General features: G+C 37.4%; 1 protein-coding gene across 7 annotated transcripts in view; it reads right to left on the reverse strand.

The window, feature by feature from the left end:
* LOC113461296 overlaps positions 1 to 19,285 on the reverse strand; it is a 43,487-nt gene that overhangs the window by 16,345 nt on the left and 7,857 nt on the right. The window contains exon 3 of one of the 7 annotated variants that reach the window (XR_005511496.1): positions 8,040 to 11,024. The exons of the other annotated variants lie outside the window; for them this stretch is intronic. The gene's annotated coding sequence lies outside the window, so the exon portion shown is untranslated. Of the gene's footprint in view, positions 1 to 8,039; positions 11,025 to 19,285 lie in introns of those variants that run through there. 7 annotated transcript variants of the gene reach the window in all.

Below are 19,285 nucleotides of genomic sequence, written 5' to 3' on the forward strand. Positions count from 1 at the left end.
TGGATGACTCTGTGCCGAAACCTCCGACTCAGCTACTCGGGGCACAGATGGACCATGAGCCTCTCTCTCTCTCTGTAATGCTCCCACCTGCTCTCTGAGGTCTCTAATCTCAGCAGTCATAATGTCCATCCTACTCGTCAATCCGTCAGAAAGAGTCCTCACCTGAGCTGACACAAGCCCAATCATCCTACTCCAAAACTCCTCTGCGCATCCCGTGGGTACGGATGACGACGGGTCAGCCTCTGAAGGTGCCGTAGGATGATCCTCAAGTACTTCAACCTCAGGGATGGGGTCTCCAACCTCTGGTGCATCACCCTCCTGTGCATGTATCCCTGCTCCTGCACGCACCCATTGCCCGTTCACCTTCTCATAACCCATGCGAACTAGGGACCGTGCAGTGTAAGTGTCAGTGAATAGCAGATGCCTGGAGATCTCTCTCCACAGATATGTCATGCTGTCAGAAGACCAGGGTAAGTATCATACCATAGGACAGAGAAACTCTCGATTTGCATATAGCCTCTCTCATCTGTCTGATCATCATAGCTGGGAGGTTCAGGAGAATGCCCTGAATAACATGCTCCATAATGACTAAATCTCGCTCAGATATGTGATCAAATCTTCCACTCTTCGGAAACAAAATCCGACCTATGAAGTTGTGCAACAACCTCATCTCAGTTGATAGAGAGCTAGCTATCACAGTTTCAGAGTAATCAAAATCATCTCTCTCAAAGATCAATTGTAGAGCTCTTAACTTGCTTTCCGGTCTTTCTGGAGTTGCACCTTCGCAGGGGAGATGAAGCAACTCACTCAAACTTTCTTCCGAGACCCTAACCCTTACTCCTCGGACTTCAGACACAAGCCCTCCCGGTCCAACCTTTAGGAAGGCGTAGAACTCACGAACCAAGCCCGGGTAGGTCACCAAATCTAGGGAGCAAAGATACTCCCATCCTTGCCTTCGGATCCAATCCCCCAAACGGAACCCTTCTTAATCCAAAAATTCGAAGTGGATCCTTCTCCCCATGATAACCGATCTCCCCGCATATTTTGCAAGTTGAACTGAAGGGGAGGGAGAAGGAGGAGGCTCTACACGTGTCTCACCTTGTGGAGGCACTGTAGAAGACTCTCTAGCATGTCTATCTACAAGGATTGTCCGTGAAACTCTCCCGAAACTCTTAGCAACAGCTCGCTTGGGTCCCATTTTCACCAAATGCCTACTTAGGTCTTCATCCAACGGTTTGGGAAAGCAATCTTCTACTGTTTGGAGATGATTGGAAGAGATTGGAAAGTGGAAAATAGGATTTTAGAAAGAGGACAAGATGAAATAGTGCCCTAACAATAGCTCACATGTTCCTTTTAAAAACAGGATCCCGCCATTGGGTCGACCCCAGTTTCTGCTAGGGTCGACTCAACGTGGGGTCGACCCCATTATGGCTCGGGTCGACCCCAGTTCAGCCCAAACAAATTTTTTTTTTTTAAATTCTTCCTTTCTTCCGATCCTTGCCAAATTTTTGTGGGACATTGATATGTGAGTAAGGAATCTAGAAATGAATAATTTTACTCATGGTTCATGGGATTTTCAAAATAAGACAGGAGTATCATGAGGCAACTCATTCCTTCCATTTTCTCTCAATCAAAGAGATCACATATGCCTAATTCCCTCTAAACATGCAAAATCTATCTTCACTTAAAGATTTTGTGAATATGTTAGCTAATTGTTTCTCAGTACATACATGCTCAATACATATGTTTCCATTTTGCACATGATCTCTAATGAAATGATACCTTATTTCAATGTGCTTGGCTTTAGAGTGCTGAACTGGATTTTTGGTAAGGTTAATGGCACTAGTGTTATCACACTTTATAGGAATGCTGTCTAATTTAATTCTATAGTCCTCTAGTTGTTGCTTGAGCCATAGTACTTGAGCAAAGCAACTTCCGGCAGCTATATACTCGGCCTCAGCCGTTGACAAACCTACTGAATTCTGTTTTTTGCTGAACCATGATATTAAGTTATTCCCTAAAAATTGACATGTTCCACTGGTGCTCTTCCTATCTAATATGCATCCAGCAAAATCAGCATCAGAATATGCAAGCAAATCAATACAAGAATCTCTAGAGTACCATAATCCTATGCTTGTGGTTCCTCTCAAATATCTAAGGATTCTTTTGACAGCACTTAAATGTGATTTTTTAGGATTTGATTGGTATCTAGCACATATTCCTACACTAAATACTATGTCTGGCCTACTGGCAGTTAGATAAAGCAATGATCCAATTAATCCTCTATAGAGCTTCATATCAATACTTTTTCCTTGTTCATCTTTGTCTAGTTTACTAATGGGGTTCATAGGAGTGCCCATCCTCTTGTGATTTTCATTTCCAAACTTCTTTAATATTTCCTTTGTATACTTAGTTTGATGAATAAAGATAACTTCCTTAGTTTGCTTGATTTGTAATCCAAGAAAGAAATTTAGTTCTCCCATCATACTCATCTCGAATTCTCCTTGCATTAATTTATCAAACTCTTTGCAAAGATTATCATTAGTGGCACCAAAGATTATGTCATCTACATATATTTGTACTACTAGCAAATTTTTGTCTTTTCTTTTGAGAAAAAATGTTTTATCTACATTTTCTCTACTGAAATCATTATTTAGTAGAAATTTGCTTAATCGATCATACCAAGCCCTAGGTGCTTGTTTCAATCCATATAATGCCTTATGTAATCTAAACACATGATTTGGCAATTCATGATTCTCAAAACCAGGAGGTTGCTCTACATATACTTCTTCCTCTATATACCCATTTAAGAAGACACTTTTTATATCCATTTGATACAATTTGAAATCCATGAAGCATGCAAAAGCTAGAAGTAATCTAATAGCTTCTAATCTGGCTACGGGAGCAAATATTTTCTCAAAATCTATCCCTTCTTGATTGTATCCCTTAGCTACAAGTCTAGCTTTATTTCTTATAACTGCCCCATTTTCATCTAATTTATTTTTAAAGACCCATTTTGTTCCAATTATAGAATTATGCTTTGGTCTCTCAGTTAATGTCCATACATTGCTTCTTTTGAATTGATTTAATTCTTCTTGCATTGTATTTATCCAATTGACGTCTTTTTTAGCTTCTTCATAATTCTTAGGTTCTATTTGTGAAACAAAAGCAAAATAGTCATTTATATTTCTAAGAGAGGATCGAGTTCTTACCCCTTGAGATGGATCATCAATGATTAAATCTTTAAGATGCCCATGTGCGTACCTCCATCCCTTTTGCAAGTCTTGAGAGTGTTGTGGTACATGATCGTCCTCTTTATCTTGATTTGGTACGTCATTAAGATTCAATTTTTTCAAATCAAGAATTTCTGCATCATCATCAGAAGTATTTTCTCTCCTAGGAGACTCGCTATCAGACTCATCAAAAATGATATGAATTGACTCTTCAACTACAAGTGTTCTTTTGTTGAATACTCTGTATGTCCTGCTAGATGTAGAGTATCCTAAAAAGATACCTTCATCTGACTTGGCATCAAATTTACTTAGATCTTCCTTGCCATTTTAAAATGAAACATTTACATCCAAATACTCTAAGATATTTAGCAGTTGGCTTCCTATTCTTCCAAAGTTCATAAGGAGTTTTTTTGGTTATAAGTCTTATTAAAACATGATTTAAAATATGGCAAGCAGGACTTACAGCTTCAGCCTAAAAGTACTTTGGAAGATTTTGACTCACACAACATCGTACGTGCCATTTCTACCAAGGTCCTATTTTTTCTTTCAACAACCCCATTTTGTTGAGGCGTTCTAGGTGCTGAAAATTGATGGGAGATACCATTTTCATTACAAAATTCTTCAAAGTGTTGATTTTCAAATTCAGTTCCATGATCACTTCGAATTGCAATTAAGGTGAGCTTCTTTTCAGTTATGATATTTTTATAATATTTTAAGAATGCTGAAAATGCTTCACTCTTATGTGCAAGAAATGAAACCCATGTGCATCTTGAGAAATCATCTACTATGACTAGTCCATACTTTTTTCCTCCTAGACTTGCAGTTCTAGTAGGCCCAAATACATCCATGTGTATGAGTTCAAAGGGCCTAGTGGTTGATACTATATTCTTTGATTTGAAAGATGATTTTGTTTGATTTTCCAATGAGCATGGTCCACAGATTTTGTCTTTTTCAAAGATTAATTTCGGCACATCTTTTATCAGATCCTTCTTGACTAGTTTTGATATTAAGTCCATACTAGCATGTCCTAGTCTATGGTGCCAAAGCCAACTTGTTTCACTTTTCCTTTCTTCATTAGTAATTAAGCATAATCCATTTTTCTTGCCTAAATTATGAAGATCTACCATATAAATATTTCCATGCCTATGTCCCATAAGTACAATGCTATTATCTTTTGGATTTATAATTATGCATACTGAAACTTCAAATGTGACTTTAAGACCTTTATCACAAAATTGACTTATGCTAAGCAAGTTATGTTTCAGACCATCAACTAATAAAACATTTTCTATAAATGTGGATGGAGTAATATAGATTTTACCCTTTCCAATAATAAGTCCTTTTTCATTGTCTCCATAGGTTACCACTTCACCCTCCTTAGATTCTAATTTGACAAATTGTTCTATGTCACCTGTCATGTGTCTTGAACAGCCGCTATCTAGATACCATCGTTTATCCCTCTTATTAGCTGTAAGACACTCCTACAATCAAAGTCAAGAATGTGCTTTAGGTACCCAAACCATGTTGGGTCCTTTAAGGTTAGTACTTGATGTTCCTTTTGGAACCCAAATTTTTTTGGACTTTAGCTTACTTTTATCACTCAATTTGTTATAGCTAGGCTTTCTAAAATTGCATTCATATGCTTTGTGTCCTACTTTATTGCAGCAATGACAAGTTATATTTTTAGTTTTGGTTTTCACAAATATGTTCTTTAAGTATTTTTGTTTTCTATTAGTTTTATATCCCAAACCAGCCTTATCATATACCGCTTTTTGACTATCAAGAATCATATTTAATTTAGTTAAACTAAGTGTAAACTTGTCCACTAAGGATTTGTATTTTTCTGCATCTTCTTTTAGTTTGATATTTTCAACAATTAGATTCTTGATTTCATTTGTGAACCTCCTACTTAATGTTTCATAGTTATGAGATAGTTTCAGCTTATCTTTGATAAGAGATTGGTTTTCATCTTTTAGAACTTTATTTTTATGAATTAGCTTCTTGTGTTCTTCCATTAGTTCTAAAAATGCATCATGTAACTCTTCTACCGAAAAATCACATTCAAGTTCAGAATCTACCTCATCGTTATTGGCCATGTAGCAGATTTGAGCCGTCTCTTGTTGATCTTCCTTTTCCGAACTTGACTCTTCGCTTTCACTCCATTCAGCCATGAGGTTCCTCTTTTTAAGTTTTTTTGCCATCCATTTCAATTCCGGACAATCTATCTTGAAGTGCCCGGGCTTGTTACACTCATAGCATATTGGCACTTCTTTTTCTTTTTCTTTTTCTTTTTCTTTTTTCCGGCTTGAGCTACCTCTTACGAAAGGTTTTCTTTTATGGAATTTCTTTTTACCTTTCATGAATTTTCTGAATTTTCTTGCAAGCATTGCCATTCCTTCTTCATCATATTCCTCCTCATCGGACTCCTCTGATGCAGTTTCCTGCTTGGAGCTGTAGATTTCAAGGCAATGGTCTTCCTTTTCTTAATATCCTCTTCTGAGTTTGGTTTCATAGTCAGCTCATAGGTCATGAGTGATCCTAAAAGTTCTTCGAATTGTAGTGTATTGAGATCCTTTGCTTCTTGTATTGCAGTTACTTTGGCCTCTCAAACTCTTGGTAGAGACCTGAGAATTTTTCGCACTAGTTCAGAGTTAGCATAAGACTTTTCCAAACTCTTTAGTCCATTTATGATTTCAGTGAATCGAGTGAACATTTCAGTAGACTCAGTGGATTCCATTTTAAACAATTCATACTTATGTACTAATATATTTATTTTTGACTCTTTGACTTGATTAGTTCCTTCATGTGTGACCTCTAGTTTATCTCAAATTTCTTTAGTGGAGATGCATGTGGATATTCTATTAAATTCACTTATATCTAGTGAGCAGTAAAGTACATTAATTGCTTCAGCATTTAATTGTGCAAGTCTTCTATCATTCTCATTCCAATCCATTTCAGGCTTAGGAATGATTGTGCCCTCTATACTAACTGTGGGTGTGTGGCTCCCTAGTTACGATGTTCCACATGTCATAGTCTAGTGCTTGAATGAATATCCTCATCCTAGCTTTCCAATAAGTATAATTAGTGCCATTAAACAAGGGTGGTCTATTTGTGGATTGTCCCTCGCTAATAGAACATCCTACTTGTGTTGTCATGATCTTTGATCGTAAGATCAACAAATACTATGAGAGCACCTCGCTCTGATACCACTTGTTGTCCAAGGTGACAAGCCAAGAGGGGGGGTGAATTAGTTTTTCTTGATTTTCGATTCCTTAATCTTGCTAATTGATGAGTGAGTGATTTGGTTAATATAGATTAACTACAAATAGTGAACTTAGAACAATACACAATACAAACAACAAGAAGTATAGTGGCTCGGTGCTCTCCTATGCACCTACGTCCACTCCCCAAGCGACCCCTTGGGAATGCACTATAATCCCGTGGATTACAGTTGGATTGTTTTCCGGGCTCACAATGCAAAAATCTTTACACTTGATTTTTCGGGATCACCAAAAACCTATGTTGGTTTTACGGGCTCACCAACTAACCTTCACCGTTAGTTTTACGGGTTCACCAACAAACCTACACCGTTGGTTTTACGGGCTCACCAACAAACCTTACAAGATTGTTAAAAAGAGAAAAAAGAAGGTTTAAACTCCTATATGAGCAGATATAACAAATATAAGCTACAAAGAAGAGTTAGAATATAGTTATCGCTTTGATATGGCTCTTCTCTTCTTTGTCAAGAAATGCTTCACGCTTCAAGGGTTGGTGGAGCTCTTAATGCCTCTTTTTGATCTGCTCAACCACTTCCTTTTGACTCTTGAATGAAGCACCTCGATGAAGAAAATTAGGGCTTTTGTCTTTCTTGGGTAAGCTTTGATATTTTGCAAAATGATACTTTGCTCTGATGAATAGTGTCATTATAAATACTTTCCCACATGTTTAGGTTACTTCCCATTGGTTAGATTTGAAAAACTATCCGTTACTAGCCGTTGGGAGGTCAAAAAGTACTTCTGCAGAACTAGCCGTTATGCTTCTGCCTGTGCTGGGGTCGACCCAAACTTTCCTGGGGTCGACTCAAACCACTGTTCATCAAACTTGGGGTTGACTCAACTTCCAGTAGGGTCGACCCAACTTTCACTGGGGTCAACTGAACATGAGTCGACCCCACTGTAGCTTGAGTCGACCCTAGTGAAAGTTGGGTCGACCCCTACTACAGTGGGGTCGACCCTCTCAGGGATCACAGAACCTTGTATTTCAGCTGTTTTTCACTGGAGTCGACTCAACTCTTTTTGGGGTTGACTCAAGCTACAGTGGGGTCGACTCAAGTTCCATTGGGGTCGACCCTCTCAGGGATTCCAAAGACAGTTTTGAACGACATAGCCTTGGGGTCGACTCATGTTCAGTTGTGGTCGACTCAAGTATTCCTGGGGTCGGCTCCATCTGGGGTCGGCTCAAGGAAGGTTGCGGTCGACCCTCTCAGTAAATTCCAGAGACTTGTTTTTTTGAGGCTTGAAGCTGGGGTCGACTCAACCATACTTGGGTCGACTCCACTACTGTTCATCCGTGCCATTTTCGCAGAGGTGTGCTTGATGTGCCAGGGTTGACTCCACCTTTGTTGAGGTCGACTCATTCCACGCTTTGCTGCATCTTAAGGTTAGACTTATCCATACAATCAATGAAATATACTTCAAACAATTTTGAATGTATGCCATGGTAGTGCTACATACTCTTAACAATGAAAATTACTATTGTGCCCTTAAGAGGCGTTTCACTTGAAACTTTGCTGAATTAGAATTTAGAATTCACTATCCCTTTTCTATCGCAAATTTTATCTCATTATTAATCATTGAAAGATATCTTGATCTCATTCTTCTAATGTATCGAGAGTGTCGAATTCAGTAAGATGTGTCATATTAACTTGTAGTATTTGATTAGATATTTCCTCAATGGTTGTGTTAATCATCAAAATAATACTATCATCCTCACTTAGTACTTCTTACCGCTACGGGTTGGCATGCAATGACGACACTATGGATGATGATGTGAGATGCAATGTCAATAATAAAATCCTAGATATGCAGGACAACCTACCTATGCAACCTAATATGACTTTCGAGTTCAGCAAGCTTTCACAGAAGTAACTTAAAATCTAGATGTTGCTGATTTTTACTTCAGTTATTTGGAGTTAAGGTATGAAATCAATCAAGATAAGAAAATAGACTGCAAACAAGTTTTACAGTTGTTCTAATCCTAAAATAAATTGTTAGTTGAACGTTGAGAAAGTCCTGTTGCTAGGGTGTGCGAGTTTAATAAACAAAAGATTTAATGGTTGATAGGACAGGTTCGAAAGTGAGAGGTTCTATGTTTTGAATTTTGACAGTAACGCAAGTTTGCAAGAATATGGCTATAATGCAAGAGAGCTAGAACATAATTAAATGAACAAGCCAAGAGAAGTAGAAATCTTATTGCCTATCATGAAGCAGACGACCAGAATTGCTTGTTTGTGGGCTGGGGCGACGATCAGGGGCACGGTTGCAGCAAGTAGGCTCGGCAAGGGTCCCGAACTCGGGCTCGATCACTGCAATTCGGCGGGCCCGGTCAAGTTGGATCAGATCACAGCAATTTGTGGTCTGATTGGCCTGTGAGCTAAAGAGGAGGGGTGTTGTATGGGTCGGTGTAAAAGGGCCTGCTAGGCTTGAAGAGGGAGAAGGAAGCTGTGGGAAAGGGGGGCCTAATGGGCCAAAGTAGAGGTGGGCCCTGAGAGGGCTGATGGGGGGTCAAGGCACGTGGGCCTGGGCTTGTGGGCCGGCTGGATGGAGTGGGGGGAGGCAGGCCTGAGAAACAAATCAGGCCTATGAGAAAGGTGGGGGGAAAGGGCTGCGAGTCGTGGAGGAAAGAGGAGGGGGGTAAGGGCGAAGAGGCATTGAGAGGTGGAGCTGCGAGGGGGGCGGCCGGCAAGGGTGTGAAGAGGTCTGTGGGGGGGTGGGGTTGCGGCAAGCGCTGTGGTGGTGCGGGAGGGAGGAGCAAAGAGGTGGGGCAGCGGCTTTGGTGAGATGGCCAGAGGTTAAAGGGGTTCGAGGTGAGACGGCGCGAAGGCGGCGATTGGTGGGGACAAAGTGCGATAGAAGGGGTGGACAATGAGAGGTGGCGGCGGCGGAAGATGGTGAGGCGGAAAGCGGCAACGGTGATGCGGCGCGGGCGGGGGCAGATCTGCACGGGAGAAGGCGGTGGTCTTCCGATGGTGGCTCGGCTGGTGAAGCTCCGGCGGCGACGAGGCACCGAGGCGAAAGCAAGGAGGCCTCGATAGCGCGGTGAAGACGGTAGCGGCAGGGCAGTCGCAGAGAGGAAGATGAACAGGTAGGGTTTTCTTTTTCTTTTAACTCAGATCTGTTAGGATTCGGATTATCGGGTTTGACCAGCTCCGATACCCATTACGGTCCGTCATATGCAAGTCACGTGCGTCTCCTTTTTTTTTCTTTTTTTAACTCGAATCCGTTAGGATTTGGGTTATCGAGTTTGACCCGCTCCGACACCCATTACGATCTGTCAAGTCACGTGCGTCTCCTTTTTTTTTCAACCCGACTAGATTCAGATTCCTTCTAGGGCTTTTGTGGGGGGAAGGATCACCTGCTGGCGGCCGGAGTTTGCGGCGACGAAGAGGGGCGTGCTCAGAGAGGGACGTGGTGGAGCTTCTTGGTAGCAGGGAAGGTTTTTTTTTTTGCTGTTTCCCTGAGATGCTTGATCCCCGGAGATGGCTACGGGCTCAACTGCTGGGAGAGGGATTCCAAGGAGAGGCAGGATGTGGAAGAGCCGCCGGTGGCCTGGCAGCGGGTGGTAGTGGTGGCCGCGGGTGCGACGACGGGTGGGACGAACTGATGAAGGGGATTTCCGCCCCTTTTTTTTGGTGAAGACAGAGAGAGAAAAGGGAAATCATATTTTCCTTTCTCTTTGTAGTGCGCGTTGCGTGACGGCCCTTTACACGATCCAAAGTCCGCAATGTGATGGTTCTAGCAAGAATCTCGTGCGGCAGACAGGGAAAAGGGATTGGGGGTGGTCCGTCCATACACTGGATCCCAGGACTTTAGCAAAAGAGGCAAAGCCAGGCATGCTCTGATACCAAGCTAATGGAGGACCACTGCAGGGAAGAGAGGGAAGGAAGAGGAAGAAGAAAAGAGGAGGAAGAAGAAAGAGGAGGAAGAAGAAGAAGAAAGGGAGGCTAATTTTATTCAATTCTTCAATGCCCTAATTCTTGAGAGGGATGGCCTTTATATAGGCCTTACATCAAATCAATTACTCAATTACATATCAAATTAAACCTTACTAACATTGAACCATTAAACCAATTGTTCACACCCAAAATTGAACTTTTATAATTAGGTCTTACATTGATCAATTGATCCAATCACTTGACTCAATAACTAACCAAATTGACTCAAGCAACTAATAATGCAATAAAGTAGAAATAATGCAAACTCGATTAGACCCAATCCGGGGCCCGACTCAGGCCGGTGGCTCAAGATCATCCCCCAGCCACAATGATGTCAATCCCTGGTGCGACGCGAGCGAGTGGTTTTGATGGCGCGATCATCTGAATGAATGGCTCTGATGTCCCCATCAAAAGTCATCATAAAAGATTCTAGATTCTGGCAGTATCATGGCCACCTATTAAGAAATCATGTCTTAAATAGTTATATACATTGTGAACATGCAGTTGATGTAACTACTAGTGAGCATAAAGAGTCCAAGCACTCCATATGGAATGAGTGCACCCTGGTAGATGCATTACTTGCTTGAGGATGATAGTGTTATTTTGATGATTAACAAGCAATTATCTAGAGTATGTTATAAGTTAAATCGATACTACATTCTTAAGTTTGTTACTCTCAGTATATTTGTTTAAATTAATATAGATACATTTCATTGTTCATTTGAATGAATCTAACCTTGAGATGCAGCAAAGTGTGGATTGAGTCGACCCAAAGGATGATTGGGTCGACCCCGGCACATCAAGAAAACATTTGGCACACTTCTGCAAAAATGGCAAAGATGAACAGTGAGTTGGGTCGACCCAAGGATCAAGATCCTCAAAACAAGACAGAAAAATGGTTCTCTGGATTTACTGAGAGGGTCGACCCAAGAAGTAGTTGAGTCGACCCAAGCTTGAGTCGACCCAAACCCTGAGAGGGTCGACCCAAAGGCAAGACAGAAAAGAAGACAGAAAAGGTTCTCTGGAAACCCTGTTAGGGTCGACCCAAGAAGAAGTTGAGTCGACCCAAGTGAACTTTGAGTCGACCCAAAAGGGTCGACCCAAGAAGAAGTTGAGTCGACCCAAGTGAACTTTGAGTCGACCCAAAGAAAGGTTGGGTCGACCCAAGTGAAGGAAGGCTGAATTATAAAGTTTCTGTATTTCTGAGAGGGTCGACCCAAGGAATGTTTGAGTCGACCCAAGTGAAAGTTGGGTCGACCCAAGGACAGGTTGAGCCGACCCAAGCACGGGCAGAAGCATAACGGCTAGTTGTGCAGAAGTGCTTTTTGGACTCCCAACGGCTATAAACGGCTAGTTTCTTCAATCCAACGGTCAGGAAGGACTATTTGGAGGTTGGAGAAGTATTTAAGAGGGAGTATTCATCAGAGGAAGTAAGCTTTGGAAAATACATCAAGTGCATTCAAGAGAGAACCCTAGCAAGGCAAGCTTCATCCAAGAGCTTCATTCAAGAATCAAAAAAAAGTGGTTGAGCAGATTCAAAGAGTCATCAAGAGCTCCATCCACCCTTGAAGAGTGAAGCATCCTTGACAAAGAAGAGAGAAGTCACATCAAGCGATAAATATTCTCTAAACTCTTCTTTGTAGATTATATTGTTATATTTGCTTATCTAGGAGTTTAAATCTTCTTCCTTTGTTTATTAAACTACTTGTAAAGGTTGGTTGGTTAGCCCGCAAAACCAACGGAATAAGTTGATTGGTGAACCCGGAAAACCAATTGTAAAGGTTCGTTGGTGAGCCCGTAAAACCAACATAGGTTGTTGGTAAGCCCGTAAAACCAACATAGATTGTTGGTAAGCCCGTAAAACCAACGTAGGTTGTTGGTGAACCCGTAAAACCAACATAGGTTTTTGGTGAACCCGGAAAACCAAAGTGTAAAGATTTTTGGATTGTGAGCCCGGAAAACAATCCAACTGTAATCCGCGGGATTATAGTGAATTCCCAAGGGGTTGCTTGGGGAGTGGACGTAGGTGCTAAGGAGAGCACCGAACCACTATACTTTTTGTTGTTTGTATTGTGATTTGTTTAAGTTCACTAACTCATCATTTAACACAAGTAAGATAGTTAAAATTAAAAGAAACCAATTCACCCCCCCTCTTGGCTTGTCACCTTGGGCAACAAGTGGTATCAGAGCGAGGTGCTCCAATAGTACTCATTGATCTCACAATCAAGAGTTAAAGATCATGACAACCCAAGTTGGATGTTCTATGAGTGAGGGACAATTCACAGATAGACCTCCACTATTTAATGGTATAAACTACACATATTGGAAAGCACGCATGCGCATTTTCATTCAAGCACATGACTACGATTTATGGAGTATCATAGTCAATGGGCTACATACAAATGCTAATCATGATAAGAAAATGGCTCAGCAAAATGCAAAAGCCATGAATATTCTATATTGTGCATTGGATGATAGTGAACTTAATAACATATCTTTTTGCATGACTGCTAAGGAAATATGGAGTATGCTTGAAGTTAAATATGAATGCACTAACATTTCTAGTGAATTTGAAACTAGCTCCGAAGAAGAAGAGCAGCAAACTGAAATTGAAAATCTATGCTTTGTGGCACATGAAGATGAGGTATGTACTCGAATACAAAGTGATTTCTCATTCAAAAATCAAGTACATACTGAAGCTCAATCTGATTTTACATTTGATGAACTTCATGATGCATTTTCTGATTTATACTTAGAATACAAGAAGCTTAATTTAAAGAATAAGAAGCTTAGTTTAAAGAATAAAAGGCTACATCTGAAAATGTCAGAGGAAAGAAATTCTACTGCTGAAATGAAAGACAAATTAAATTCTGAGAATGAACGCTTAAGATTAAATTCAGAAGAATTGATTGAGAAAAATCAGAATTTAATTAAAGAAAATCAAAACTTAAGTGAAGAAGTTAACCAATTGAAATCTTTTATTAACAAATTCACTGTAAGTTCAGAAAGATTAAAAACGATGTTTGAAAGTCAACATGCTGTTTTTGATAAATCAAGACTTGGCTGGATTTCTTTGCTCAACAATAAACCCCTAAAGAAAAATGTTATCAATTCGCCAAGCAAACCATTAAATAAGATAACTTATTTCAAACATAAAAAGATTGGGCATAAAAACTTTACCTATGGTTCCAATACGAATAAATCAAATGGTAAAGTTATTACGTTTAAACAGATTTGGGTTCCAAAAGGATCCATATGCACTAACCCTCAAGGACCCAAGTAAGCTTGGGTACCCAAAATGAAAATATGAGGGTGTAGATATAAGTGTGCCAAGCTACCCATGGAACAAATGAAACCTTCATACAAATGGGTGCATTGACACATAATTAAAAATAAGTCTCAATTTATTCATTAAATCTAGTATAAGGTTTAACATTCTACATCGTGTATCAAAATTATCTTTTTATGAAATTACGATACTCTCTGCATCAAAGTTCTTAAATGCCTCATATGTTGAATTTTTATCTCAACGATCTTAGCATAAAATTTTTCTAGTGCTTGCATGATAATAAGAAAACAATGAATGAATATGTATAACCTTCTCCTTTAAGTTTTTCAAAATCTAAATTTCTTCTCTAATATAAATGGTTGATGCTGATTTCATGCTAAAACTTTATTGAGCATAATACTTATGAAATCTTAGGTTATCCTTCGTGAAGGTATGAATGTAATTCATCATGTTATTATACCATTCATTCCTTATATGATTATCTAAAATGTATTATGATTTGCTTTATAAGTCTCATATATGCATCATAAGTTAAATCATAATCATTTCAAATTGGTTCAATCATAAATGATTAATGTGTTATGATCATAATAAGAAACTTACTTAAAAGTTTCTATAATAACAAATCGTCTTCCCTCTTACAAGTAATGCTCAAGACTATTCTAAAATTCAAAATCAATAAATCTGATCATTAAAAAAAAAATATTTCATTGAGCATAATCATTGTATCCATGATTAATATCTTTTCCTAAAAAGATCTCAAATTTCACTGATTAATTTTAACTCATCATGTTTAATCTGAGCATAAAAATCTGTTAAAGCATGAATATTAATTTTCTTGAGCTATCTCTCATAAGTCAAAAATATTTCTTTTTTTTTTCTAAAAGAAGATTGCTTGTCTTCCTGAAACAAGAGTATCTGTGTTGAAAGCTAAATCATAATCATAATTTTGATGGAAACAACTACTTAAGATAATCTGATTAAAATTCAACTTGTATACTTTATTGATAATTATCTTATGCAAATAGAATCTAAGTTAAATTGATTCTGAAAACAAAAAAAAAAAAAATTGATTTAACTTTAATGAATCTTTCTATTGCCTCACATGCTTGTCCTTGAACCATTTTACTTAATGAAGTTATCTCTTTAGTTCAAGTGACTTGTGCTTGCTTATACTTAGGCAATCTCTTGAGTAAAGTGACTCAAATTCAATTATTGTCATGTCTCATGTTGAGTCATCTAGTTAAGAAATATGTTGTATGAATGTTTTTGTATCCTAGAGAACCTAATGAATTGCCTTCAAGAAAAGAAAAAGATTTTGCTAATGATACAGAATTTATGAGCAAGAAATTTCAACTTGAAGGACACATCGATGAAAGATACAATAAACATTTCCTTGCAAACAAAAAAAAAAAGGAGAGATTTTCTTCAGCCAAGGATGTAAAGAATCTAAAAGGTATTTGGCTTGAAGAATGCTAAATGCACTGGTAATCTAAACTCTTCTCTTGTGAGTTAGTTGAGCAAAATCAATAGTCTGAAATTATATGGTAGCATGATTAAACCTTTAATTGCTGATCATCTTGATATCATGCTTCATTCTCATGCTAGTGATGATTGTTTCATGGTGTGATTAAATTGAAGTTTACTTTTTCCTATATAATGCATAACCATGAAATACACAAGTTTATGCCTCAAATCTCTAATTCAAAATAACTTGTGATAAGCTATGAATCATTGGGCATAATGAAAATGCTGTTTGCATGATATACATTTATATGCAGCATATTAGATTAATTCTTTATTCTGTTCTTTCATGTAAATTACTTGAGAATAACAAAAAGAGGGAGAGATAAAGAAAAGAAAATGAACAATTATTCAAGGGAAGTAAAATCTAAGTAAAGGCAAATACTCCAATCTTTAGGAAAAGCAAAACAAGCATAATATATTTGGCACATTTGTGAGACTAATATGAACATTCCTTTGGAAGAGATAAAATCCGTAATTAATTACAGAAAAAGTTTGAAATGAACATTTTAACCCTTCTATATTGCTCATCATAGGGATGGTGTCAATGGAGAGGCTAGTGGTAGTACCCGACACTATTTGACCCAACTATTCGGTGTAGGGCAGATTAGGGACGGCACAAGAGGGAGGCTAGTGGTAGTACCTCGTGCCCCTTCCAACTCCACCGGATAGAGAGCAAATAGAGTATAGAGCATAGAAAAGTAAAACCAAAAGAAATGAAGATTAGAATGTTCACTAAGTGGTTAAAGGAAGAAATTCAAAAATGAGGAAATGAATGACAAGATAAATGAAAGTATATAAAAAGCTTGTGAAAAGCCAAATGAAGTTTCGATCACTTGAAAACACACCTTAAGGATAAAATCAGTGTAGAATTATATATAAATAGGGAGAGTTTATTTGAAAAGAATAAATTTTGATCCTTGACATGCTTGCTCTTAATGTTTTAATACATGATGTTATGACTTAATGCATATTATGTTTTGCATGTGACATGATATTTTGAATTATGTATTTTCAATATTCAAATAACAAAGATCTTTCCTAAATATAACTTGTAATGCTTCATGCCTATAAAATTTGATTGAAACATGTTATTACCAACAACAACATCATTCTGTTTTAATGAATATATTTTGAAAAATAAAAGAAAAGCATAATTTGAATTTGCAAATTAGGCAAAATGAATTGATTCTGATTTATCTCTTATCTTGCCTAACATTGGTACATAATATCCTGATACTTGTTAAATTGCTCCAATTTGTGCCCAAATTAAATGTTAATTACAAAGATTCTGAATGTGTTCTAATACTTTTGAAATATGTGTTTTCAATCTTAATAACTTAAGATGAGCTACAATGTAGAAGATGCATATCTCAAATTATAATTCTGAAAGCTTCCTTGAAAATTTTTATGAAATTCAGAATCTGATTTTGTATAAAAGCTTAAACTTAATTTAAAAATGCTTCTATCATTGCATTTTTGTAACTTTCATTATATGCTTCAATGATTGCATCATTTTGGGAAATAACTCAATATGATTTCTAGATAAAAACTACGGTTTAAGAAAAATAGAATTAATTTTGATGCCTTAATTGTTTGCTCCGATACGCATCTGAAACATATCATTTTCTATCTTATAAGTTTATTAAAATTGGTCTAAATGATGTATTTTTCAATAATCTTGATTGCGAACTAATGTTTCTAAACATATGATTTTATTTTGATACTAAAAAGATTTATTGTGCTTCATGTATACATTGCTGAGAAACTATGACTAAGAAATTGAAATTCATAAATATACACCTTGAATGTTTTATATTTGATTCATGATCATTCTTGTTAATTTCTGAATTTAACTGTTTTACTTACAAAGGATGAATTGATATCAAGAGCCTTGCATACAAGAAAGAGACATAACTTAAAGCTAAATCATTAAAGATTACTCTATGTAAATTTGGCAAAGGACTTTTAGCATGCTTTTAATGTCAAATTGGTTTCAAACTGATATCAATTTAAGCATATTTTGGTATTAGACTTTGTGCTTCATTAAATATCTTTTGAAAGTTGGATTTTCATGTGTACTTAATTGGTAAATCACTTGTTTTGAAAACTAAGTGAAAAGGATTCCATTTGTCTTAGTATTGAAAATTTACTTTGGAATCCACTAATGAGCTCTTATTGGCTTGCACTTTCGTGTTTCAATCCTGAGCCAATTCATTTTAATTGATTTTGATGCTATGATCTTTAAAGGAGTAAAAGAAAGTCTTTAAGAGAGCTTTAAAAGAACTTTCAAAGCCCTGAATTTTATGTATCCTACATTGCATAAATTCATATTTTGGTATATATGCTCCAATACTTTTATATCATGAAAGAACTTTGAAGTCATTAAGAATTAAGGATTCAACATAATCTTATGTTTTTCGAGTATATAAGTTTTGATCTTTATCTGCTCTTATACTATACTCTAAAAATTAATTAGATTGCTCTCATGTTGCTATATACTTAATATATTAAAAAAAAGGGTATTGGATTTTCATTCGTGCTTTCTTTGAATATTATTCTTGATACTCTTTGAAATAACTTGAAAAAGATTCCATCTACACTTGATTTCAAACTATCTTTGGAATCTACATTTAGAGATCACTTCTGGCTTACATCCTTAATATCTCATTCCTAAAGCCAAACACATAGAAATAAGATATCATTTTATTAGGGATCGTGTGCAAAATGGAAACATATGTATTGAGCATATATGCACTGAAAAACAATTAGCCGACATATTCACAAAATCCTTGAGTGAAGATAGATTCTGCACGCTAAGGAGGGAATTAGGCATATGTGATCCTTTTTATTGAAGAGATATAAAAGGGAGCAAGCAGTCTCATGATACATTCCTCCCATTTCTAAAAACCTATGAAACATGAGTCAAACTTGTAATCTATAGATTCCTTACTCATGTATCATTGTCCCAGAAAGAATTTGTAAGGATTGGAAGCAAGAAAAATTTTTAAAAGCGAAAAGGAAGAGAAAGGAAAAATTTCTGAACTTGGGTCGACCCAACCCAGAATAGGGTCGACCCAACGTTGAGTCGACGCAAGAAAATTCTTGAGTCGACCCAACGTCGGGACCCCACTGTTAAAAGGGGGACCCGTGAGCTATCTAGGGCACTGTTTACCCTTTGTCCTCTTCTGAAAACCCTATTCCCCACTCTCAAATCTTCTCCAATCATCTCCAAACAGTAGATTACTTCAAGATCTTGGAGAAATGGAACCCAAGAGAGCCGTAGCCAAGCGATCCGGGAGAGTCTCACGATCTTGTTTAGAGCCTAGGATATGTATCTAGTTCTCATATGTATTTTGTGTTGATCATGTATTTTGAACCTTGATTGAGGAACATTGTATTTGCTTTTGTTTTTGGCATGATTGTACTAAAATGTTCCTATTTTGATCAATGAAGTTTCAATGGTTGTTATTGCGTCTTTTCCCATGTACCTATTTGATGATAACAAAAAGGGGGAGAAGTAAAGAAAGAGTAATAGGGGAGAAGTAAAGATAGAGTAAATAGAGTAACAAAAAGGGGGAGAAGTTAAGAAAGAGTAATAGGGGAGAAGTAAAGATAGAGTAATAAGAGGAGAAGTAAAGAAAGAAAGAGAAATAATTTGTAAAACAAATTGAAAATCATATAGGAAAGTATATACATCCAAGGGGGAGCAATTTGCAACAATGAAAATGATCAAGTCAAAAATTTATATCAAATTTCAGAATTTGGCACATATAATTTCAGAATTTGGCACGCACCTTTCACACCTCGATACATAACCTGAAACTCATATTTTATCTCAAATTTTTGGAGTTTCATTTTTAATGAATTATAAATGAAAGGGGGAGTAATTCAAAAAGTCAAATTGGCAACATTTGAATGATATAGGGGGAGACTTCACTCTTATATATGAAAAGCTGAAATTCAGCAAGTTAAGCCCTTTCAAAAAACTGATTTTAAAATAAGTATCAAAAGGTTCATACTCTT

The sequence above is a fragment of the Phoenix dactylifera genome, chromosome 4 (genome assembly GCF_009389715.1).
Source record: "Phoenix dactylifera cultivar Barhee BC4 chromosome 4, palm_55x_up_171113_PBpolish2nd_filt_p, whole genome shotgun sequence".
In the NCBI taxonomy this organism is placed as follows: Eukaryota; Viridiplantae; Streptophyta; class Magnoliopsida; order Arecales; family Arecaceae; genus Phoenix; species Phoenix dactylifera.